The sequence below is a fragment of the Cetorhinus maximus genome, chromosome 23 (assembly GCF_964194155.1).
Source record: "Cetorhinus maximus chromosome 23, sCetMax3.hap1.1, whole genome shotgun sequence".
Classification (NCBI taxonomy): Eukaryota; Metazoa; Chordata; class Chondrichthyes; order Lamniformes; family Cetorhinidae; genus Cetorhinus; species Cetorhinus maximus.
The window spans coordinates 42,083,820-42,105,585 of NC_135901.1; the positions used below are offsets into that span (position 1 = coordinate 42,083,820).

The 21,766-nt window shown below is 45.0% G+C and overlaps 1 non-coding gene and 1 pseudogene across 1 annotated transcript; one reads left to right on the forward strand and one right to left on the reverse strand.

Annotated features, from left to right (window-relative positions):
- LOC144698002 (uncharacterized) overlaps nt 1-21,766 on the forward strand; it is a 131,125-nt pseudogene that overhangs the window by 26,965 nt on the left and 82,394 nt on the right.
- On the reverse strand, nt 781-862 carry trnas-gga (transfer RNA serine (anticodon GGA)). The gene has a single exon. It is a non-coding gene; the product is annotated as a tRNA-Ser (tRNA).

The following is a 21,766-nucleotide window of genomic DNA, read 5'->3' on the forward strand; positions in this document are numbered from 1 at the left end:
CCAGGAATCGAACGCAGGCTGTACTGATAAAATTACCGCATTCTAACCACTAACCTAGCAGTTTGACACATGCAGGCTGCTTGTGGAATTTTCCCTTTCCATATCCCTTTTACCAGGGACAAGTTTCTTTGACCAAATGGTCTGTGTCGCTTGAACACAAGTGACGTCTTCAGCCAATGAGAAAAACCATTGCTGTTTGCTGGAACATGAAATCGATACTTTCCTCCTTTAAGACAGTTCTTAAAGCCTCCCCCTTTGACGGAGCTTTTAGTCATCTGACCGAATATGAGGCTCAGCGTCGTACTTTGTTATACAATGCTCCTGGGGAACGCCTTGTGACGTTTCATTACGTAAAAGGAGCTTTATAAATATAAGTTGTTGTTGTAGTCCATACATAGAAAGAGACAGGCTCCTGTTGTCTCTTTCATCCTGATATTTTTCACTGTAACATTGTAATGTGAAGTTGCACCACGAATGTGAATACAGTTTGTGCTCGTAAAAATGTGTTCACCCCCTTGGGGAAATAAACCACATTGACCCACACACAAGAACAAACAGAGATTATACATCGAGAGTGACAGGGGCCTAAGGAGAGACAAATGCCAGGATGAAAACATGTCACCAAATTGGCTCTTTTTTTTTCCATTTCCGACTGAAGATTTGCAGAAGGCTGACAATGAATGGACATAAGAAATCACGGGTGTGTTTGGATCACTTTTCCTCAATTCAAACGACAATTAGCTCTGTCTGTGTGCAGTTAAAGTCAGAAATAACAGGAAACATAGTCAGCAGGATTCGAACCTGCGCAGAGTAACCCCAATAGATTTCCAATCCATTGCCTTAACCACTCGGCCACGAATACAGAAATTGCTCCTCTAACACTATTAGTTGTATGAAATCATAAAAGTTCCAGCAGAGATAGCGGTCTTTCTGCCCGTCTTGCCATGGCCATTACCTGGCCTTTTCCCCAGAACCCTGCAATTTATCCTTTCTCTCCTCGTTCTTCCACCAATCTGGGAATGAAAGAGTGAGAATGATCTAACCTGGCCAATTACCGCCCCATCAGTCTACTCTCCATCATCAGTAAAGTAATGGAAGGTGTCATCAACAGTACTATCAAGCGGCACTGACTTAGCAACAACCTGCTCACTGATGTCCAGTTTGGGTTCCGCAAGTGCCACTCAGCTCCTGACCTCATTACAGTCTTGGTTCAAACATAGACAAAAGAGCTGAACTCCAAAGATGTGGTGAGAGTAACTGCCTTTGACATCAAGGCAGCATTTGATCGACTGTGGCATCAAGGAGCCCTAGCAAAACTGGAGTCAATGGGAATCAGAGGAAAACTCCCCGCTTGTTGGAGTCATACCTGGCACAAAGGGAGATGGTTGTGGTTGTTGGATGTCAGCCATCTTAGCTCCAGGACATCACTGCAGGAATTCCTCAGGGTAGTGTTCTAGGCCCAACCATCTTCAGCTGCTTCACCAATGACCTTCCTTCCATCATAAGATCAGAAGTGGGGATGTTCGCTGATGATTGCACAATATTCAGCGCCATACCCGACTCTTCAGATACTGAAGCAGTTCATGTCCAAATGCAGCAAGGCCTGGATAAAATCCAGGCTTGGGCTGACAAGTAGCAAGTAACATTCACACCACACAATTGTCAGGTAATGACCATCTCCAACACGAGAGAATCCAACCATCGCCCCTTGATGTTCAATGGCATTACCATCACAAATCCCGCACTATCAACACCCTTGGGGTTAACATTGACCCGGAACTGAACTGGACTAGCCGTACAAACACTGTGGCTCCAAGAGCAGGTCAGAGGCTAGGAGTCGTGCAACGAGTAAGTCACCTCCTGACTCCCCAAAGCCTGTCCACCATCTACAAGGCACAAGTTCGGAGTGTGACGGAATGCTCCCTGCTTGCCTGGATGAGTGCAGCTCCAGCAACACTGAAGAAAATGGACACCATCCAGGGCAAAGCAGTCTGCTTGACTGGCACTACATCCATATTCACTCTCTTCACCACCAATGCGCAGTAGCAGCAGTGTGTACCATCTACAAGGTGCACTGCAGGAATTCACCAAGGCTCCATAGACAGCAGCGTCCAAACCCACGACCGTTGCCAGCTGGAAGAACAAGGGCAGCAGTTAGATGGGAACACCACCATCTGGAAGTTCCCCTCCAAGTCACTCACCATCCTGACTAGGAAATATATCGCCGTACTTTCACTGTCACTGGGTCAAAATCCTGGAACTCCCTTCCTAACAGCACTGTGGGTGTACCTACACCACATGGACTGTAGCGGTTCAAGAAGCCAGATCACCTTCCCAAGGGCAATTTGGGATGAGCAATAAATGTTGGTCCAGACAGTGAAGCCCACATCCCGTGAATGAATTTAAAAAATCATTCATGTTAGCCTGCAAATTATATTGCCTTGTTCTTCTGGCCAAAGTAATGCTCTGCAAACGTCAGGGCCTGGAGCAAGTCTGACGTATTTGCTCAGGTGAGGAACCAGCTGAAGCTTTCAGTATTGGCTTTCTTGACTCCGAGTTTCCAAGTGGGAATTGAACAATGGCTTGAAAGTGAAAAAGAAACAGGGCTAAGGAGAAAGAGAAGGCAATTGTCGTTAATTATAAAGCTCTGTGTGCAAAACTGACAGAGACACCATGGGTGGAAGGTCCTCTTACTGCGCTGTGCCATTTGATGATGACATTGTTGATCAGTCTGTCTCCAGCATTCCTAATGAGAACAGCCGAATTCCATTTCTTCAAAACAAAGACCCAAAGTGCTGCTGCATGACGTCACCGTTTAACATTCCAGACAACTCCATTGGGATCTTTACAGCGCTGGGTTTGTGCAGGGCAGTGGGGATCATGGTCATTTCACATGTGATGGAGCTGCGGTTTGAAACCTGGCAAGAACATTATCCAAGCTTGTTTATTTGAGTGTGAGCGAAAGTTCGACAATTTACGTTTGTTGTAAATATGAACACAAGAGTTGGAATCCTGCTGACTAAAGTTTTCACCATTTTTGATTTTAACCAAATTAATTATCAGTTGATTAGAAGGAAACCTATCCAAATACGTCAGTATTTTCTGATTTCCATTCATTTGTCAGCATTCAGGAAATTTGCTTTCGGAAATAGAACAAACATTGAGCCAAGTCGGTGACATCTTTGCTTTCTGGGTGTGTGTCCCCTTAGGCCTCTGTCACTCTCGGTGTATATCTCTGTGTTGGTTTCTCTGTGATTGTCAATGTGGTTCAGTTCCCTGAGGGGGTGAAAAAGTTCTTAACGTCGCAAACTTTATTCACATGAGTTGTGCGAATTCATGTTAAAATGTTGCAGAGGAAAGCATCAGCGTGAAAGGTAAAACTGGAGACTGATCCTTTCTATATATATCCCACAACAACAACAGTTTATATTTATGAAGCGCCTTTAACCTAAAGAAACGTCATAAGGTGTTCCCCAAGAGCATTATATAACAAAGTGTGACACCGAGACACATATTCGGTCAGATGTCTAAAAGCTCGGTCAAAGGGGGAGGCTTTAAGAACTGTCTTAAAGGAGGAAAGTACCGATTTCATGTTCCAGCTAACAGCAATGGTTCTTCTCATTGGGGAAGAAGTCACTTGTGTTCAACCCAAACAGACCAATTGGTCGGAGAAAGTTGTCTCTGGTGATAGAGATCGGGAATGAAAAAGAAAATGTCATAAGTTGCCTTCATAATGCAAATGTCAAGCCTTGTTGGTAGTTTCCCTGATGTCCAGTGACTGGGAATCGGCGCTTCAATTGGACCAACAGCGAATAGGGTAGAGGGTTTTTGAAATTGAAAGCTGCATATGAGCAGCTTGTGGGACTATTTCACCTCACTGTTGATTTCATGTTCCAGCTCCAAGAAACCGTTGTTTTCATTGGCTGACAAAGTCGTTTATCTTGAACCTAAACAGGCAGTTTTGTGGTGAAAGATCTGAACTGAAAAACAATAGGCAAAAGCAGAGTAGATAAGCCAAATCGAAAAATATTGGTACAGCTTCCCTGGTGGTCTCATGGTTAGGATGCGGCCCTCTCAGCGCTGCGGTCTGCGTTTGAATCCCGGTCAGGGAATGTCAATTTGTTGGAACGAATGTTGATTTTTCATTGATTGGAAACGTTTAAAAGCTCCACCAGAATCAGAGAAGTGAGAGTTTAAGTTTCGCCTCAGAGCTGGAAAACATCACACTTGGTTCAAGTGGAGTGAGGGAATGAAGGAAGAGGAAAAGTTGCAAAGCACTGACTGCAGAAATGTTGGTGTGAGGCAAAATATGGGTGGGAGAAGTACGAATTTTGCTGCCTACTGCTTGCACCGGCACAAATATCACTCCTGATGGATCAAACAATCACTACTGCCGAATGGCCTCTTTCTGTGCTGTAACTTTCTATAATTTTATAGCAACAGCACGGGTCATTCTGCCACTTTGTAACCCACTCGAGTGAGATGTACTTTCTTACCTTGTATTCGGCTCTTTTGAAACCGAAACAAGGAACAAATTCAGCAAGTTTTCTTGTCATTTCCAGCACGAGATTTGTCACGAGACTAATTCAGCGAGACATTAATGGTGCCAATCCTTCACTGGAGCTCAACGCGTTCAAAGAGCACTGTTACCATCAGCCTGTTATGTATCTTCTTGCAGTACATCTGCTGAACAACATAAGCTTATCACAGCTTTGCTTTCTTCACATTGAAACCCAATGTGAAAATCAATTAAAAAGCTGAACAACTGGGAGGAGAGTGACTGTGGATAATCGGCACTGTGCACATTCCTGTAATCAGTATCTGGGAGAATCAGGAAGATGAGATCCAGGTGTCTCTTTACCCACGAGTTTTACCCATTCCCACGAATTGACTGTGTCTGCATCAAGCAGCTAATTAACCTGGGGGCTGGACGGGCAGAGGGAGCTGGAGGCGAGACAGGGACAGAAGCAGAATGAGATGCGACATGAAAGTGTTTTGAATTTGATGTGTGTCAGTTGCTTTCAGTGATGAATGACAGTCTTGTAAGTTTCACAGGAGCCGCAGTGATTAGTTGGTGTTTTTTTTATTTCAAGTAGCAAGATTTTAAAAGTAAAAAGATAAAAGACTGAACCTTTCTATATATATCCTATAACAACAGCTTATATTTATAAAGCGCCTTTAACCTAATGAAACTCATAAGACGTTCCCCAGGAGCATTATATATCAAAGTGTGACACCGAGACAGATATTCGGTCAGATGTCTAAAAGCTCGGTCAAAGGGGGAAGCTTTAAGAACTGTCTTAAAGGAGGAAAGTACCGATTTCATGTTCCAGCCATAAACAATGGTTCTTCTCATTGGGGAAGAAGTCACTTGTGTTCAACCCAAACAGACCAATTGGTCGGAGAAAGTTGTCTCTGGTGATAGAGATCGGGAATGAAAAAGAAAATGTCATAAGTTGCCTTCATAATCCAAATGTCAGGCCTTGTTGTTAGTTTCCCTGATGTCCAGTGACTGGGAATCGGCGCGTCCATTGGACCAACAGCGAATAGGGTGGAGGGTTTTTGAAATTGAAAGTTATACATGAACAGCTTGTGGGACTATTTCATCTCACTGTCAATTTCATGTTCCAGATCACAGAAACCGTTGTTTTCATTGGCTGAAGAAGTCGTTTATCTTGAACCTAAACAGGCAGTTCTGTGGTGAAGGAGATCTGAACTGAAAAACAATAGGCAAAAGGAGCGCAGATAAGTCAAATTAAAAACTGCTGGTGCAGATTCCCTGGTGGTCTAGTGGTCAGGATCCGGCGCTTTCACCACCGTGACTGGGGTTCGATTCCCGGCCAGGGAATGTCGAGTTATTGAATTTGTTGGAATGAGCGTTGATTTTTCATTGATTGGAAACGTTTAAAAGCTCCACCAGAATCAGAGAAGTGAGAGTTTAAGTTTCGCCTCAGAGCTGGAAAACATCACACTTGGTTCAAGTGGAGTGAGGGAATGAAGGAAGAGGAAAAGTTGCAAAGCACTGACTATAGAAATGTTGGTGTGAGGCAAAATATGGGTGGGAGAAGTACGAATTTTGCTGCCTACTGTCTGCACCGGCACAAATATCACTCCTGATGGATCAAACAATCACTACTGCTCTTTGAAACCAGCACGCCCGGCCGAATGGCCTCTTTCTGTGCTGTAACTTTCTATAATTTTATAGCAACAGCACGGGTCATTCTGCCATTTTATAACGCACTCGTGCGAGATGTACTTTCTTACCTTGTATTCGGCTCTTTTGAAACCTAAACAAGGAACAAATTCAGCGAGTTATCTCGTCATTTCCAGCATGAGATTTGTCATGAGACTAATTGAGCGACACATTAATGGTGCCAATGCTTAACTGGAGCTCACCATGTCCAAAGAGCACTGTTACCATCAGCCTGTCATGTATCTGCTGAACAATATAAGCTTATCACAGCTTTGCTTTGTTCACATTGAAAGCCAGTGTGTAAATCAATTAAAAAGATGAACAACTGGGAGGGGAGTGACTGTGGATAATCGGCACTGTGCACATTCCTGTAATCAGTATCTGGGAGAATCAGGAAGATGATATCCAGGTCTCTCTTTACCCACGAGTTTTACCCATTCCTACGAATTGACTGTGTCTGCATGAAGCAGCTAATTGACCTGGGAGCTGGAAGGGCAGAGGGAGCTGGGGGCGAGACAGAAGCAGAAAGAGATGCGACATGAAAGTACTTTGAATTTGACGTGTGTCAGTTGCTTTCAGTGATGAATGTCTGCCATGTAAGTTTCACAGGAGCCGCAGTGATCAGTTGGTGTTTTATTTAAGCAGCAAGATTTCAAATTAAAAAGATAAAAGCAAATTACTGTGAATGATGGAAATCTGAAACAAAAGCAGCATATGCTAGAAAAACTCAGCAGCTGGAGCGAGGGTCAATGTTCCCAGACAGTACGACTTTTATTCAGATTTTCAAAGTATTACAGCACCAGCGTTCGTTTGATTCGAATAACTTCATGGATTTTTAATGGGTTAGATGAAGGTACATCGTGGGTCCAAATCTTTTCTCATTGTATTTGACAGAAAAAGTAATTTTAAAAAGAAGCTGTTTTTGTGGGACCTCACTGGACAACACCGGATGATATCTTGCAGCCCAAGTACCCAATGACAACCCGGAACTGTGTGGCAATGATTGGTGATGAGGGGGAAAAACAGTAAAAATCTTCACTCCCCCGGGTGGTTTTGAATCACCAACCTTTCAGTTAACAGGCAAACACGCTGACCAATTGCGTCACAGACACTTACACAAACGTAACTGACAAGGTACCCCAACCAGGGTGTCAGTGAGTCTAATCTTCAGATTGCCACTACCCAGATAGCTGTTGCGCTCTATCAGTTTTACTCTTCCAAAATAAAGGGACATTCATTGTGGATACATGGAAACAGTCTGATCCCACCCACTGCAGACACATCCATGTCACCGGGAACCAGCTCTCCTTCAACCGGTGCCATCTCCCTTCGAGCCTTTCACTGTCTTGACTGTTACCAAGTATTCTGATTGTCCCGAAGCCGACATTAAGTTTGAATTCCTGATGTGCAGTAACGAGAATCCTTTCAATGTCTCAGATCAGTTAATTTCACTGATAACATCAGAGTCACTGTTCCAGCGTCTTAAAGGAGGGAAAGGTGCCCTGACTGTCTCTGTTCAGTCGGGCAGTTCACCCTTCATTCGCATTGGATTCCATTCCTCAAAGAGGATTTTCATTTCCTTCTTGAGTTCCCTTAACACATCTGGCAGCATCTGTGGATTGGGAGGCTTAATTAACACTTCAGATGCAGTGCAGTTCTGATGAAAGGTTACAGGCCTGAAATGAAAACCATGTCTCTTTCTCTCCACAGTCACTACCAGATCTGCTAAGAATTCCAGAATTTTCTGTTTTTATTTCAGATAGCCAGCATCTGCAGTATTTTGCTTTACTTTACATGATCAGTGAAACATATCAGATCCTCAGGGTACTTGACAGGGCGGATTTGGAGAGGATGTTATCTCTTGTGAGAGAATGTAGGTTTCGGGATCGCTGTTTAAAAACAAGGGTCACCCATTGAAAACGGAGATGAGGCGATTTTTTTTCTCTCAGAAGGTCGTGAAACTTTGGAACTTTGGCTGCTACATCAATTGATTCAACAATTTTATGTCTTACCCCTATGGCACCCATCGTAATCTGATTACAAGACATAGGTTTCTGTTCTATAACATGATCTTTCAATGGCGGAGCGGCCACCCAGCATTCGCTGCGGGTCAGAATGTGCCCTACCCTCACAACAGAAGAGCCATGCGCATGCGCACCGCTGAACGTGGTGGGGAATGCGCATTGTGGTCGGATTCATGAGCATGCGCAGTGATGGTCTATGATTGAAGCTGCTCAGAGCGGGTGAGAGAATGTCGAATGGAGCAAACTAACAGAGTCAGTGGGTTTTTGAGGAAGAATGGAGCCAGCGGAGTGGGCAGGGAGGCTTCATAAAGACACAGTGCAGGCCGCAGACCCCAAATAACAAGGTACCGGTCTTGTGTTTGCAGAGAACGTGCCGAAAAAGTCTGGATTTCTCCTTTCGCCAGGTCCAGGGTAACGGCCGCCATCTTTATAGGGGGCAATGTGCAGCAGGGCGCATGCGCGGTCATCCTGGTCCAGGTAGCAGGAGGAGACAATGCTGTGAATTTCTATCCTGGACTGACAGGGATGGATTTTGGAAACTCCTTTTACAGGGGGTTAGAAGGGGAGGATTTACACACAGCAAACTCAGACCAAGAGGAATGTTTGTTCTTTCTGAATTTCTCTCCTGGACTGACAGTGATGGAGTTTGTGAATTCTATTGACAGGATGTTAGAAGAGGAGGGGAAACTCGAGGGAGACGAGAAACTCAAACCAAACAACACATCAAAATCTGAAAGTCACTTGTTTCACCAGGACCTGAATATCACCAGCCTTTGAATGTAAGCATTGAGTTCCAGGTCATTACCAGTCACTGGGTGAAAAATCTCTTCCTGGCATCCCCCTTGTGGATCTTGCCTAAAATCTTAAAACTCTGTCCCTTAATCCTTTCATAATCAGCTAATGGGAACAGCTTTTATTTAACTACCTTTCATAATCCTGTACACCTCTATCAAATCTCCCCTCAATCTCCAAGGAGAACAACCCCAGTTTCTCGAACCTAATCTTACAATTAAAACACCTCATCCCTCGAACCATTCTAGTCAATCTCCTCTGCCCCCTCTCAAGGACCCTCCCATCTTTCATAATGTGTGGTGATCACTGGTTTGCACAGACCCAGATGTTCTGTGTTCGTGTCTGTGACATCATCACCCATCGACAATTACACGGTGACATCATCCCGCTCCCGGGGGATTTCCTCAACTGGGAGATTTTTCTCTGACTCCAGTGTTTCTGATATCTTTCCAGCTGCAGGCTCCAGCAGGAGAGTTTAAAGTTGAAAACTGAAACTGTTTCGGAGTTGACTGTTTTTCACCATCCACCTACAACTTAGAGCTTTTAGTTCTATGCTCTGTATCTGTGAGATACAACCAGCAGTGGTTGACTCTTAGCTGCTCTCTGAATGCTGGCCTAGCCAGTGTCACGCACCTGAATAAAAAAAAATCATTCTGCACAACTCTGTCTCTCTCTACAGATACCAGCATCTATTGTGACCCTCAGTTGCCTGTGGAGAAGATGATGTTTGACCTTGAACTGCTGCAGTCCGTGTGGTGAAGGTGCTCCCACAATGCTGTTAGGTAAGGAGTTACAGGTTATTCACCCAGTAATGATGAAGGAACAGTGATATATGTCCAAATCAACAACAACAATTTATATAGCACTTTTACTGTAAGACAATGTTCCAACAGAAATGTTGCAAAGCAAGGTTTGACACTGAGCCACAGAAGGAGATATTAGGGCAAATGACCAAATGTTTGGTCAAAAAGGTGGGTTTTACAGAGTAAATTAAGTGAGGTAGAGAAGAAGAGGTTCAGGGAGTGAATTCCAGAGCTTGGGGCCTTGGAAACTGACAGAATGGGCACAAATGTGGAAGAATAAACATCAAGAATGGTCAGGAGGCAAAATTAGAGGAGCACAGATATCTCAGAGGGTTGTGACGCTAGAGGAGATTCCAGCAACAGGGAGCAGCCATACAGGAATTGGAAAATAGGGGTGGGAATTTTCAAATTTTGGTGCTTCTTAACCAGGAAGCCTTTGTAGGTCCGTGAGCACAGGGCTGATGGGTGAACAAGACTTGGTGTGAGTAAACACACAGGCAGCAGAATTTTGGATGACCTCAAGACTACAGGGAGATTGAATGTGGGAGGCCGGCTGGGAGTGCGTTAGGATAGTTAAGCCCAGAGGTGACAAAGGAATGGATGAGAGTTTCAGCAGCAGATGAGCTGAGATTGGGGTGGAGTCGGGCGATGTTGCTGAGGTGGAAATAGGCAGTCTTAGTGATGATGTGGATATGTGGTTGGAAGCTCATCTTGGCGTGAAATATTTCACCATGGTTGTGAACAGTCTGGTTCAGCCTCAGACAGTTGTCAGGGAGAGGGATGGAGTCGGTGTCTAAGGAGTGGAGTTTGTTGCGGGGACTGAAGACAATGGCTTCAGTCTTCCCAATATTTAAATGGAGGAAATTTCTGCTCATCCAGTATTGGAGGTCAGACAAGTCAGGACGGTGTGTGACTTGGAGGGAAACTTGGAGGTGATGGTGTTCACATACACCTGCTACCCTGGTCCTTCCAGGGGATGAAGGTTAGTGGTTCAGGAGGTTCAATCCAAGTTCTGGTTTAGTTGTAGGTTTATAAAAACCCGCCCCTCACCCCTTGTCTCTCCCACTCCCTTTCTCTCTCTGCCTCTCCCACTCCCCTTCTCTCTCTCTCCCCCACTCCCCCTTTCTCTTCTTTGCTGTCTCCCAGTCCCCTTCTCTCTCTTTCTCGAACTCCCCTTCTCTCTCTCTCCCACTTCCCCCTTTCTCTTTCTTGCTGTCTCCCATTCCCCTTCTCTGTCTTTCTCCCACTCCCCTTCTCTCTCTGTCACATAGAATTCTCTAGCCCAGTGAGTTGTGGATGCTCCATCATTGAATATATTTCAGGTTGAGATGGAGAGATTTTTAGTCTCTCAGGGAGTCGAGGGATATGGGGACTGGGTGGGAAAGTAGAGTTGAAGAACCAGATTAGCCACAATCGTATTGAATGGTGGAGCAGGCTCGATGGGGTGTTAGGCCTTCTCTTGTTCCTGTTTCTTCAGTTCTTATAGAGGCCAGAGTCTTGTGTAGGCCCAGACCGGGTGGCAGGTTCCCTTCCCTGAAGGACACTAGTGAACCAGTTGGGTTTTTATGACAATCCAGCAGTTTTCATGGTCACTTTTTCCTCGTGCCGGCCCCACAAATTCCCAGATTCATTCAGCTCAATTTCACAACCTGCCTTTGTGTTTTTGTGAGTTCTCTCTCACTCTCTTTTTTCTGTTTTAAATCAATTTCACAGGGAATTAGAAGAGGAGGATTTGCAGTCAGGAAACTGAAACCAAACATCACATCAGGATCTGACGGAGTCGCCCTATTGAACATGGACGGACAAAGCACCGTTCACAGTGGGGAGACACCGTGGAAATGTGGGGATTGTGGAATGGGATTCAGATTCCCGTCTGAGCTGGAAACTCATCGGCGCAGTCACACTGGGGAGAGGCCATTCATCTGCTGCCAGTGTGGGAAGGGATTCACTCAGTCACCCAACCTGCTGACCCACCAGCGAGCTGACACTGGGGAGAGGCCGTTCACCTGCTCAGAATGTGGGAAGGGATTCATTCAATCATCCAATCTGCTGAGACACCAGCAAATTCACACTGACGATAGACCTTTTAAATGTCCAGACTGCGGGAAGTGCTACAAAAGCTCCGGGAAACTGGTGTCCCATCAGCGTGTTCACACTGATGAGACCATTCAGGTGCTCTCACTGTGGGACTGGGTTCAGGCAATCAGCTAATCTCACTTTGCACCAGTGTGTTCACACTGGGGAGAGGCTGTTCACCTGCTCCAAGTGTGGGAAGAGATTCACTCAGTCATCTGCACTGCTGAGGCACCAGCACGTTCACAAGTAACTCGTAATATTGAGTTGATTTTTCTGTTTGTCACATCCAGAACGAAACCACATTCATTGAGGTCTGTTTCTGCTGAATAAACTCCAGCCCCGTTATAGGTGTTAATATTCTGGATAAAGTCAAATAAATCAGCTTTGTGTTGAGCACATTGTGTTGAATCTTTTTAATGGCTCCAACACAAGTTAGTTCCTTTTGAAGGACTCTCCCTCTCCCCTGTCTCCTCCATCCTCACCTCCAACAACAAGTGTGAGGAGCTCATGGAGCTTCTTTGTCACTAAGATTGAGACAATCCGATCAGCTGCCTCTGCTGCTTCCCTCCCTTCCCCTAGCCCACATGCACAAACTGTCTCTAAAATTCCCCCTTGTCTGAGCCCTGAACCCACATCTTGCTCCAGATTCTCTCCCATCTCCCCTGATGCCCTCTCAGTGCTCATCTTGTCCATGAGACCCACCTTCTGCCCCATCGATCCTATTCCCACTAAACCGCTGACCATTCAACTTCTCCATGTTTGCTGATATTGTTCATGGTTCTCTCTCTTCTGTTACTGTCTCTCTCACCTCTAAATCCACCATCATCACTCATCCTAAAAAAACCTGTGACCCCCCCACCATCTTTGCAAACGACTGCCCCATCTCCAACCTCCCTTTCCTGTCTAAAGTCCTTGTACTTGGTGTCCCCCAAGGATCTATCCTTGGCCCCTTCTATTTCTCATCTACATGCTGCCACTCAGTGACATCATCCAAAAGCACCATGTTAGATTTCACATGGACACTGACAATGCCCAGCTCTACCTCACCACCATCCCTCTCCATTCCTCCACTGTTACTAAATTATCAAACTGCTGATCCCACGTCCAGTACTGGATGAGCAGAAATTTCCTCAATTAAAAATTGGGAAGACCAAAGCCATTGTCTTCGGTCACCACTACAAATTCCGTTCCCTAACTACCGAGTCCATCCCGCTCCCTGGGAACTGTCTGAGGCTGAACCACACTGTTCACAATCTTGGTGTCATATTTGACTCCAAGATGAGTTTCTGACCACATATTCACACCATCACTAACACCAGATATTTTAATCTCTAAAACGCCGCCTGTCTCCACCCCACCCCCAGCTCATCTGCTGCTCAAACCCTCATCCATGTTCATGTTACCTTTAGACTTGACAATTCCAATACATTCCTGGCCGGCCTCTCACATTCACCCCACCCCCACACGGAAGCATGAGATCATCCAAAACTCTGCTGTCCATGAGTTTCTCTCGCCAAGTCCTGTTCACCCATCAGCCCTGTGCTCACTGATCTACATTGGCTCCTGGTCCAGAAGTGCCTCCATTTTAAAATTCGGAATCCTGTTTCGAATCCCTCCATGGTCTCGTCACTCCCTTTCTCTGTAACCTCCAGTTACACAACCCTCTGAGATACTTGCACTCTTCTCATCCTGGCCTCTGGAACATCCCTGCTTTTAATTACTCCACCATTGGTGGCCGTGCCTACCTATGAAGCTCTTAAATTTCCTCCCTATTCCTCTCCACCTCTCTCTCCTGATTAAAGATGTTTGTTAAAATCTGCCTCTCCAATCAAGGTTCTGTCCATTTACCCTAATCTCTCCCCATGTAACTCGCTGTCAGATTTTTCTTTATGAAACTCCTAAAGAAATTTGGAACATTTTATTACATTAAACATGTTTTAGAAATACAAGTTGTTGCTGTTTCACGTCAGCCAGTTTGTTCACAGTAAGATTCCACAAACAGCAATCAAACTAACTGATTAATCCAGTTTTCTTTGGTGCTGTTAATTAAAACACGAATTTTGGTCCCACTGCACCAGGAGAACTCCCCTGTGGACAGGATGTGGAGTTGTTGAGCTCTCCTGAGCTGAGAGTGGAGCTGATTGAGCTGTGGGGCCTGCTTTGTACCTTGAAGAACCGCTGTCTGGGATCTTTCCTCTTAATTCACTGGCTCCCAGCTGAAGTTGTTTCTGCAGTAAAATAGTTAATTTTGAATATCAATCCCAATTTAATCTTTGGAACAAAATCAACAACTTTAAATTAGCTGCAGAAAAGTAAGAGAATTCATGTTTTCATTCTGCATCTTTCACACCCTCAGACATCCCAAAGTGATTCACAGTCAATGATGTGTTTTGGGAGGAGAATGAGGAGAGGCAGAATAAATTAAATGGTACAATTTTAAACAGAGTGCAGCAACAGAGTGACCTGGGAGAGTATGAACACAAATCTTTGAATGTGACAGGACAAATTGATCAAATTGCTTATAAAAAGCTAATGGGTATTCAGTTTATTAATGGAGACATTGAGCACAAAAGCAAGGCAGTTATCCTGAATCTTTACAAATCACTGACAATCCTCAGCTGAAATATTGTGTTCAATGCTGAGCACCACACTTTAGGAAAAATGTCAAGGCCTTGGAGAGGGTGTGGGGAAAATTTCCCAGAATAGTATCAATGATGAGGGGTTTCAGTTCTGTGGAGAGACTGGAGAAGCTGGGATTGTTCCCTTTAGAGCAGGGAAGGTTAAAGGGTGATTTGATAGAAATGCAGAGATTTTTGAGGAGTTTTCATTGGCAGGATGGTTGGTAACCACAGAACACAGCTTTAAAATAATTGGTAAACAATCCAGGATGGAGATGAGGAGAGATTATTTTACTCAGTGAGTTCTGATGATCTGGAACACATTGTCTGAATGACTGGTGGAAGCAGATCCACAAGTAACTTTCCAAAGTGATTTGGACTGATCGCTCTGCACTAGTTCGGCGTTCGTACATGTGCAGAGCGCACTCAGTGGCCACGGCAACAGACTCTCTGCCTGTTGGTTCAATTGCTGGAGCAGAACTTTCCACTATTAAACTCATCATTCATTGTACATTAGGCCGCATCTACAATCTTGTCCCTCACATTTCCAGTGAAGAGGAGCATCTGTGGATGGAATGAAGGTTCATTCAACTTCAAGAAGCTCTTCACTGTCTGATGTTATTTTCTCTCTTGAAAGCCAGTTTATATATCTCATTTCTGGGGGTCTCATGTCAATCAATTATTCAATTGTCCATTAGCAAGGGACACACATTCAAGGTAACCCCTCCTATTTCCATTGGAAGTTCATGAAGTCATTTTGTGGCTCATCACTTGTTGGGACATCCTGTTTACCCTTTACTCAGACAGTTGGTTTACATGTGGGTCATGAGATCCCCCACCCTATCAAGCTTGTCTTGTTTCAGGGTCTGTGCCAGAGACATGTCCTTGGCAGAGAAACAGGCCTCACTGTGCTGTGTTTCTCAACCCAGGAAGCTTTCTTCATGAAAGAGACAGACAGAGAGTGAGAGACAGAGAGTGAGAGGGTAATTGCAATAATGTTCAATACATTTCTGATAATTTTATAAGGTTATTAGACAGTGATTTCTCACAGATCTCCCCAGCTTGAGAAGGGAAAATCCATATTGACTTCTCACAACTGATTTCTGACTAACCTCACTATTTCTAAGTGATGAGCTTGTTTTCCTAATTTCTTGATGACAAACTGTAGATAACATACTAAAGCTACTAGAATGATCAGAATCAGCAACACAAACCATTGAGCTGCCACCAAGAGTAAATATCAAAACTTTTCCACGAAAATGTCATAACTATCATCTCAGATTCATCCTCCGCACCTGTCAATCATCTCGCACAATTCTAAATTATTGGCATGTTGTAAATATATCTGGTTCAAACAAAGTTTCATGCACGGCCTTCAAAGATTCTCTAGCTCTCTATTCACCTGCATCCAACTTGTGGGTATTTTCGAACTCACTCTGGACCTTTATCAACTTAATCTGTCCTTTCTGACCCTCTTTACAAACCCTATCAAGGATATACTTGTAATCCCGGTCACACTCTTCTCCAATCCCCAGGATATCTCTCACCCCCGGTCCGCCTGTTTTCTCCATCAGACTATCAGTCGCTCCCTGTAATGTGTCAATGCCATTGTATACTCCTGGCTTCACTTAGGAACTTCTCCATCCACATTTAAGTAAGTGTGTTGCTTCTCAAGCCTATGGCCTCGATCACTCCGATCCCACTCCTAACACCACTTGTAAGATTGAGGTTCGGGAGTCACAGATTACCTGAAAAGGGGGTTGAGCGCAGAAGTGATTTTAAAGTAGTTTATTGAGAATTGACAGTTTAAATATGATGCAGAACCTAAATAGACACGAGAAACATACGACCCATGACAGGTTAGAATGGATTACTGGTCCCGGAGGACACAGAGTGAGTGCTGGTCTCCGTAGCTGGTGGTAGCAGTCTCTTCTGAATGGTTAACTGGTGTGGGGAGTGTGGGTGTTGGGCTGAAGCCAATACAGATCGCTTCAAAATCTCTTTGCTCTCGAGAGCCTGTTTTAACCTTTTTATAGGGTTATTAGACAGTGATTACTTACAGTCCATTACTTGGATTGAATTTGTCTCCATTCCCATGCCTAGGGGATTTCTGTACCAGGCGGGATGGGTAACATTTGGGAACTCTCGATTCTCCACCAATTCCCATTCCCCTTCTTTCTGGTGGATAATGGAGGTGTCACTGTGAGTAATGTGCAAGTCAGTAAGGATTGTCAGCAAGGATTAATCAGCACTTTCTAATTGGAGATGTTAATCAGTGGAACCTCTCAGACACTGAATTGTAGAGTTTGTACCAAAAATCAATTTAAGATTGAAGTAAAAGTTCAGAATCTTGTTGTAAACTAGTTTCTGATGAGAAATCCTGAATTATGGGGAAAGATCAGAGACAGCAGTTCTTAAAGGGACACTGCAGCCCCGAGAACACAATCAGCTATAGATCCAGAATATTAAACTCCAGCCCAGTTACAGCGATTATTAACATCAGCAGAAACAAGCCTAATATTGTCAGACTTTTCATCTTGGATGTGATTAACAGCAGAATCCAATCCTTGCAGTCACTTATGAACTCGCTGGTGTTTCAGCAGGTGGGATAACTGAGTGAATCCCTTCCCACAATCGGAGCAGGTGAATGGCCTCTCTCCAGTGTGAATTCGCTGGTGTACTTTGTAGTTGGATGAAGACCTGAAACTCTTTCCACAGGAAGTACTGGTGAACGGTTTCTCCTCAGTGTGAATTCGCTGGTGTGTCAGCAGGCTGGATGACTGAGTGAATCCTTTCCCACACTTGGAGCAGGTGAACCTCCTCTCTCCAGTGTGAACTCGCTGGTGCACTTTGAGGTTGCATGAAGACCTGAATCTCTTTCCACAGGAAGTACAGATGAATGGCCTCTCCTCAGTGTGAATTCGCTGGTGCTTCAGCAGGACAATGGACCCAGTGAATCCTTTCCCACATACAGAGCAGGTGAACTGTCTCTCTTCAGAGTGAACTCGCTGGTGTGTCAGCAGTGTGGATAACTGAGTGAATTTCTTCCCACACTCAGAGCAGCTGAATGGTCTCTCCCCAGTGTGAACTCATTTGTGTGTCAGCAGGTGGGATGACTGAGTGAATCCCTTCCCACACTCAGAGCAGGCGAACGGCCTCTCCCCAGTGTGAACTCGCTGGTGCTTCAGCAGAATGAAGACCTGAATCTCTTTCCACAGGAAGTACAACTGAATGGCCTCTCCTCAGTGTGAACTCGCTGGTGCTTCAGCAGGTCAGGGGACCCAGTGAATCCCTTCCCACATACAGAGCAGGTGAATGGCCTCTCTCCACTGTGAACCCGCTGGTGTGTGAGTAGGTGGGATAATCGAGTGTATCCCTTCCCACACTTGGAGCAGGTGAATGGTCTCTCTGCAGTGTGTAACTGTTGGTGTGTTAGCAGGTTGGATAACTGAGTGAATCACTTCCCACACTCGGAGCAGGTGAACGGTCTCTCCCCAGTGTGACTGCATCGATGGTTTTCCAGATGGGAAGGGTAATTGAATCCCTTCCCACAATCCCCACATTTCCACGGTTTCTCCATGGTGTAGGTATCCCTGTGTCTCTCCAGGTTTGATGATCAGTTGAAGCCTCGTCCACACAGAGAACAACGTACAGTTTCTCCCAGCTGTGAATAGTGTGATGTTATTTCAGGCTGTGTAACTGGTTAAAGCTCTTTCCACAGTCAGTTCACTGGAACACTCTCACTCGGGTGTGTGTGTGTCTCGGTGCTTTTCCAGTCACACTGATGTTTGAAATCTTTTCCCACAGACAGAACAGACAAACGTTTCTCCGTCCACATTCAAAGGTCGATTGTATTCAGGTCCTGATGAATCGAGTGACTGTCAGATCTTGATGTGATGTTTGGTTTGAGTTCCCCGTCTGCAAATCCTCCCCTTCTAATTCTCTGTAAGAGGAGTTTACAAGAGCCATCACTGTAAGAACGGGATAGAAATTCAGAACAGGCAATTCTAGTTTCAGTGGAAAATTTCTGCATTGCTTGTTCCCCCAAAGCTGCAAATCCCCGTCCCACACACTCTCCCTCCTCCCTGTGCTGAAATCCAAACAGAGTTTTGGACAATTCTTTCTGTATCTTTTTAACAGATTTCTACAACTGGAGATAACAATATGTCTGATCATTCACTTCAGTGATTACTCGTGACAAAACATTAATCTGAAACCCCCTGACCGACCAGACAGAATAGCAAACGTTAACCTTGTGTCCAAAACTTACTGTGTGGAGATTTAATGAGTGATCGTGAAGGTGGTTTCTCCAAACCTCCCAGGGTTTCCTAAAATGGGCTTTGGGATAACATCATGCAGTGTAAACTGTTGTTTCCTTTGAAATTTGGTTTATTTTTGGCCCTGCACTCTCACTATTTCCTTTTTGAATGACTCCCACCGCTCTGATGTAGATTTTCCTACAAGTAGCTGCTCCCAGTCCACTTTGTCCAGATCTTGCCGTATCATATTAAAATCAGCCTTCGCCCAATTCAGAACCTTTAATTCCAGACCATCTTTAGCCTTTTCCATAACTACCTTAAATCTTCCTGAGATATGGTCACTATCACCGAAATGCTCCCCCACAGAAACTTCTACCACTTGCCCGGCTTCGCACCATTGCCTCTCTTGTAGGACTTCCTACATGCTGGCTTAGAAAGCTCTCCTGGATACATTTTAAGAATTCAGCCCCCTCTGAGCCTTTCACACTTAGTCTATCCCAGTTAATATTGGGCAAGTTGAAATCCCTGACCATTGTTACCCTATTATTTTTACACTTTTGTGAGATTTGCCTACATATCTGCCGTTCTACCTCTCACTGACTGTTTTGGGGTCTACAGTACACTCCCAGCAGTATGATTTCCCCCATTTTGTTTTTAAGCTCTACCTATATGGCCTCATTTGAGGACCTTCTAAGGTATCATCCCTCCTCATTGCAGTAATTGGCTCCTTGATCAATATTGCGACCCTACCTCCTCTTTTACACCCCCACCCCCGTCTCACCTGAAGATTCCATACCCTGGAAGATTGAGCTGCCAGTCCTGCCCCTCCCTCAACTATGTCTGTGTTATAGCAATTATATCATTTCCCCATGTGTTAATCAACACCCTCAACTCATCTGCCTTACTCGCAAGGCTCCTTGCATTATAATAGGTGCCTTCCAGGCTTGCCATTCTCCCTTGTGCCTTAACTTGATTATATACGATCTGCCTTCCAGACTGACTTGGTTTTTCTTCTATACTTGTCTGTGCATCACCCCTACTATACCTCCACTCCGTAACCCATCCCACTGCCAAATTAGTTTAAACCACCACCCACAGCATGAGCAATCCTCGCGCAAGGATGTTGGTCCCATTCTAGTTCAGGTGTAACCTGTCAGACCTGTCCAGGTCCCACCTTTCCCAGGAATAGGCCCATTGATCTGGGAATCTAAAGCCCTCCCTCCCGCACCAACTCTTGGACAGTGATGGATTTTTTAATAATCTCCTTTTTACAGCATTTTTTTTTATTCGTTCATGGGATGTGAGCATCGCTATTTATTGCCCATGCCTCATTGCCCTCGAGGTGGTGCTGAGCTGCCTTCTTGAACCGCTGCAGTCCATGTAGTGCAGGTACACCCACAGTGTTGTTAGGAAGGGAGTTCCAAGATTTTGACCCAGCAGCAGTGAAGGAACAGAGATATATTTCCAAGTCAGGATGGTGAGTGGCTTGGAGGGGAACTTCCAGGTGGTGATGTTCCCACCTATCTGCTACCCTTGTGCTTCTAGATGGTAGTGGTAGTAGGTTTGGAAGCTGCTGCCTAAGGAGCCTTGGTGAGTATTTGCAGACGGGAAAATCAAACCAAACACACGTCAGGATTGGACAGAGTCACTCGATTCATCAGGACCTGAATATTATCTTTCTACCTGCTCCACCCCTCTTAAACAGTATGAAGTCTATAACAAAAACAGATTTACCTGGAAAAACTCAGCAGGTCTGGCAGCATCGGTGGAGAAGAAAAGAGTTGACGTTTCGAGTCCAACACGACCCTTCAACAGAACTGAAGTATAGTTAGGAGAGGGGTGAAATATAAGCTGGTTTAAGGTGGGGGGTGAGGGGAGAGAGAAGTTGAGGGTGGGGTGGTTGTGGGGACAAGCAAGCAGTGATAGGAGCAGATAATCAAAAGATGTCACAGACAAAAGGCTCAAAGAGGTGTTGAAGGTGGTGATAATATCTAAGCAAAGTGCTAATTAAGAATGGATGGCAGGATACTCAAGGTACAGCTCTAGTGGGGGTGGGGTGGAAAGACTGACAGGGTATTAGTTGTAGATTTAAAAATAATGGAAATAGGTGGGAAAAGGAATCTATATAAATTATTGAAAAAAAAACAAACAAAAGGGAGGGGGAAGAAACGGGGGGGGATTATATCTGTGATTCCTCTGACACCTTACGTCATATCAACAATTTCCAGATGGGCCGGACACGGTTGAGGGCCCTGTCAACAACCGTGGGTGGAAAACCTCGGTTAAGGAAGAAGGAGGACATGTCAGAGGAGCTATTTTTGAAGGTAGCGTCATCAGAACAGATGCGACGGAGGCAAAGGAACTGAGAGAATGGGATGGAGTCCTTACAGGAAGTGGGGTGTGAGGAGCTGTAGTCGAGGTGGCTGTGGGAGTCGGTAGGCTTGTAATGGATATTGGTGGACAGTCTATCATCAGAAATTGAGACAGAGAGGTCAAGGAAGGGAAGAGAAGTTTCAGAGATGGACCATGTGAAAATGATGGAGGGGTGGAGATTGGAAGCAAAATTAATAAATTTTTCCAGGTCCCGACGAGAGCATGAAGCAGCACCGAAGTAATCATCGATGTACCGGAGAAAGAGTTGTTGGAGGCGCCGGAGTAGGACTGGAACAAGGAATGTTCCACATACCCCATAAAGAGACAGGCATAGCTGGCACCCATGCGGGTACCCATAGCCACACCTTTTATTTGGAGGAAGTGAGAGGAGTTAAAGGAGAAATTGTTCAGTGTGAGAACAAGTTCAGCCAGACGGAGGAGTGTAGTGGTGGATGGGGATTGTTCGAGCCTCTGTTCAAGGAAGAAGCTAAGGGCCCTCAGACCATCCTGGTGGGGGATGGAGGTGTAGAGGGATTGGACATCCATGGTGAAGAGGAAGCCGTTGGGGCCAGGGAACTGGAAATTGTTGATATGACGTAAGGTGTCAGAGGAATCACAGATATAATCC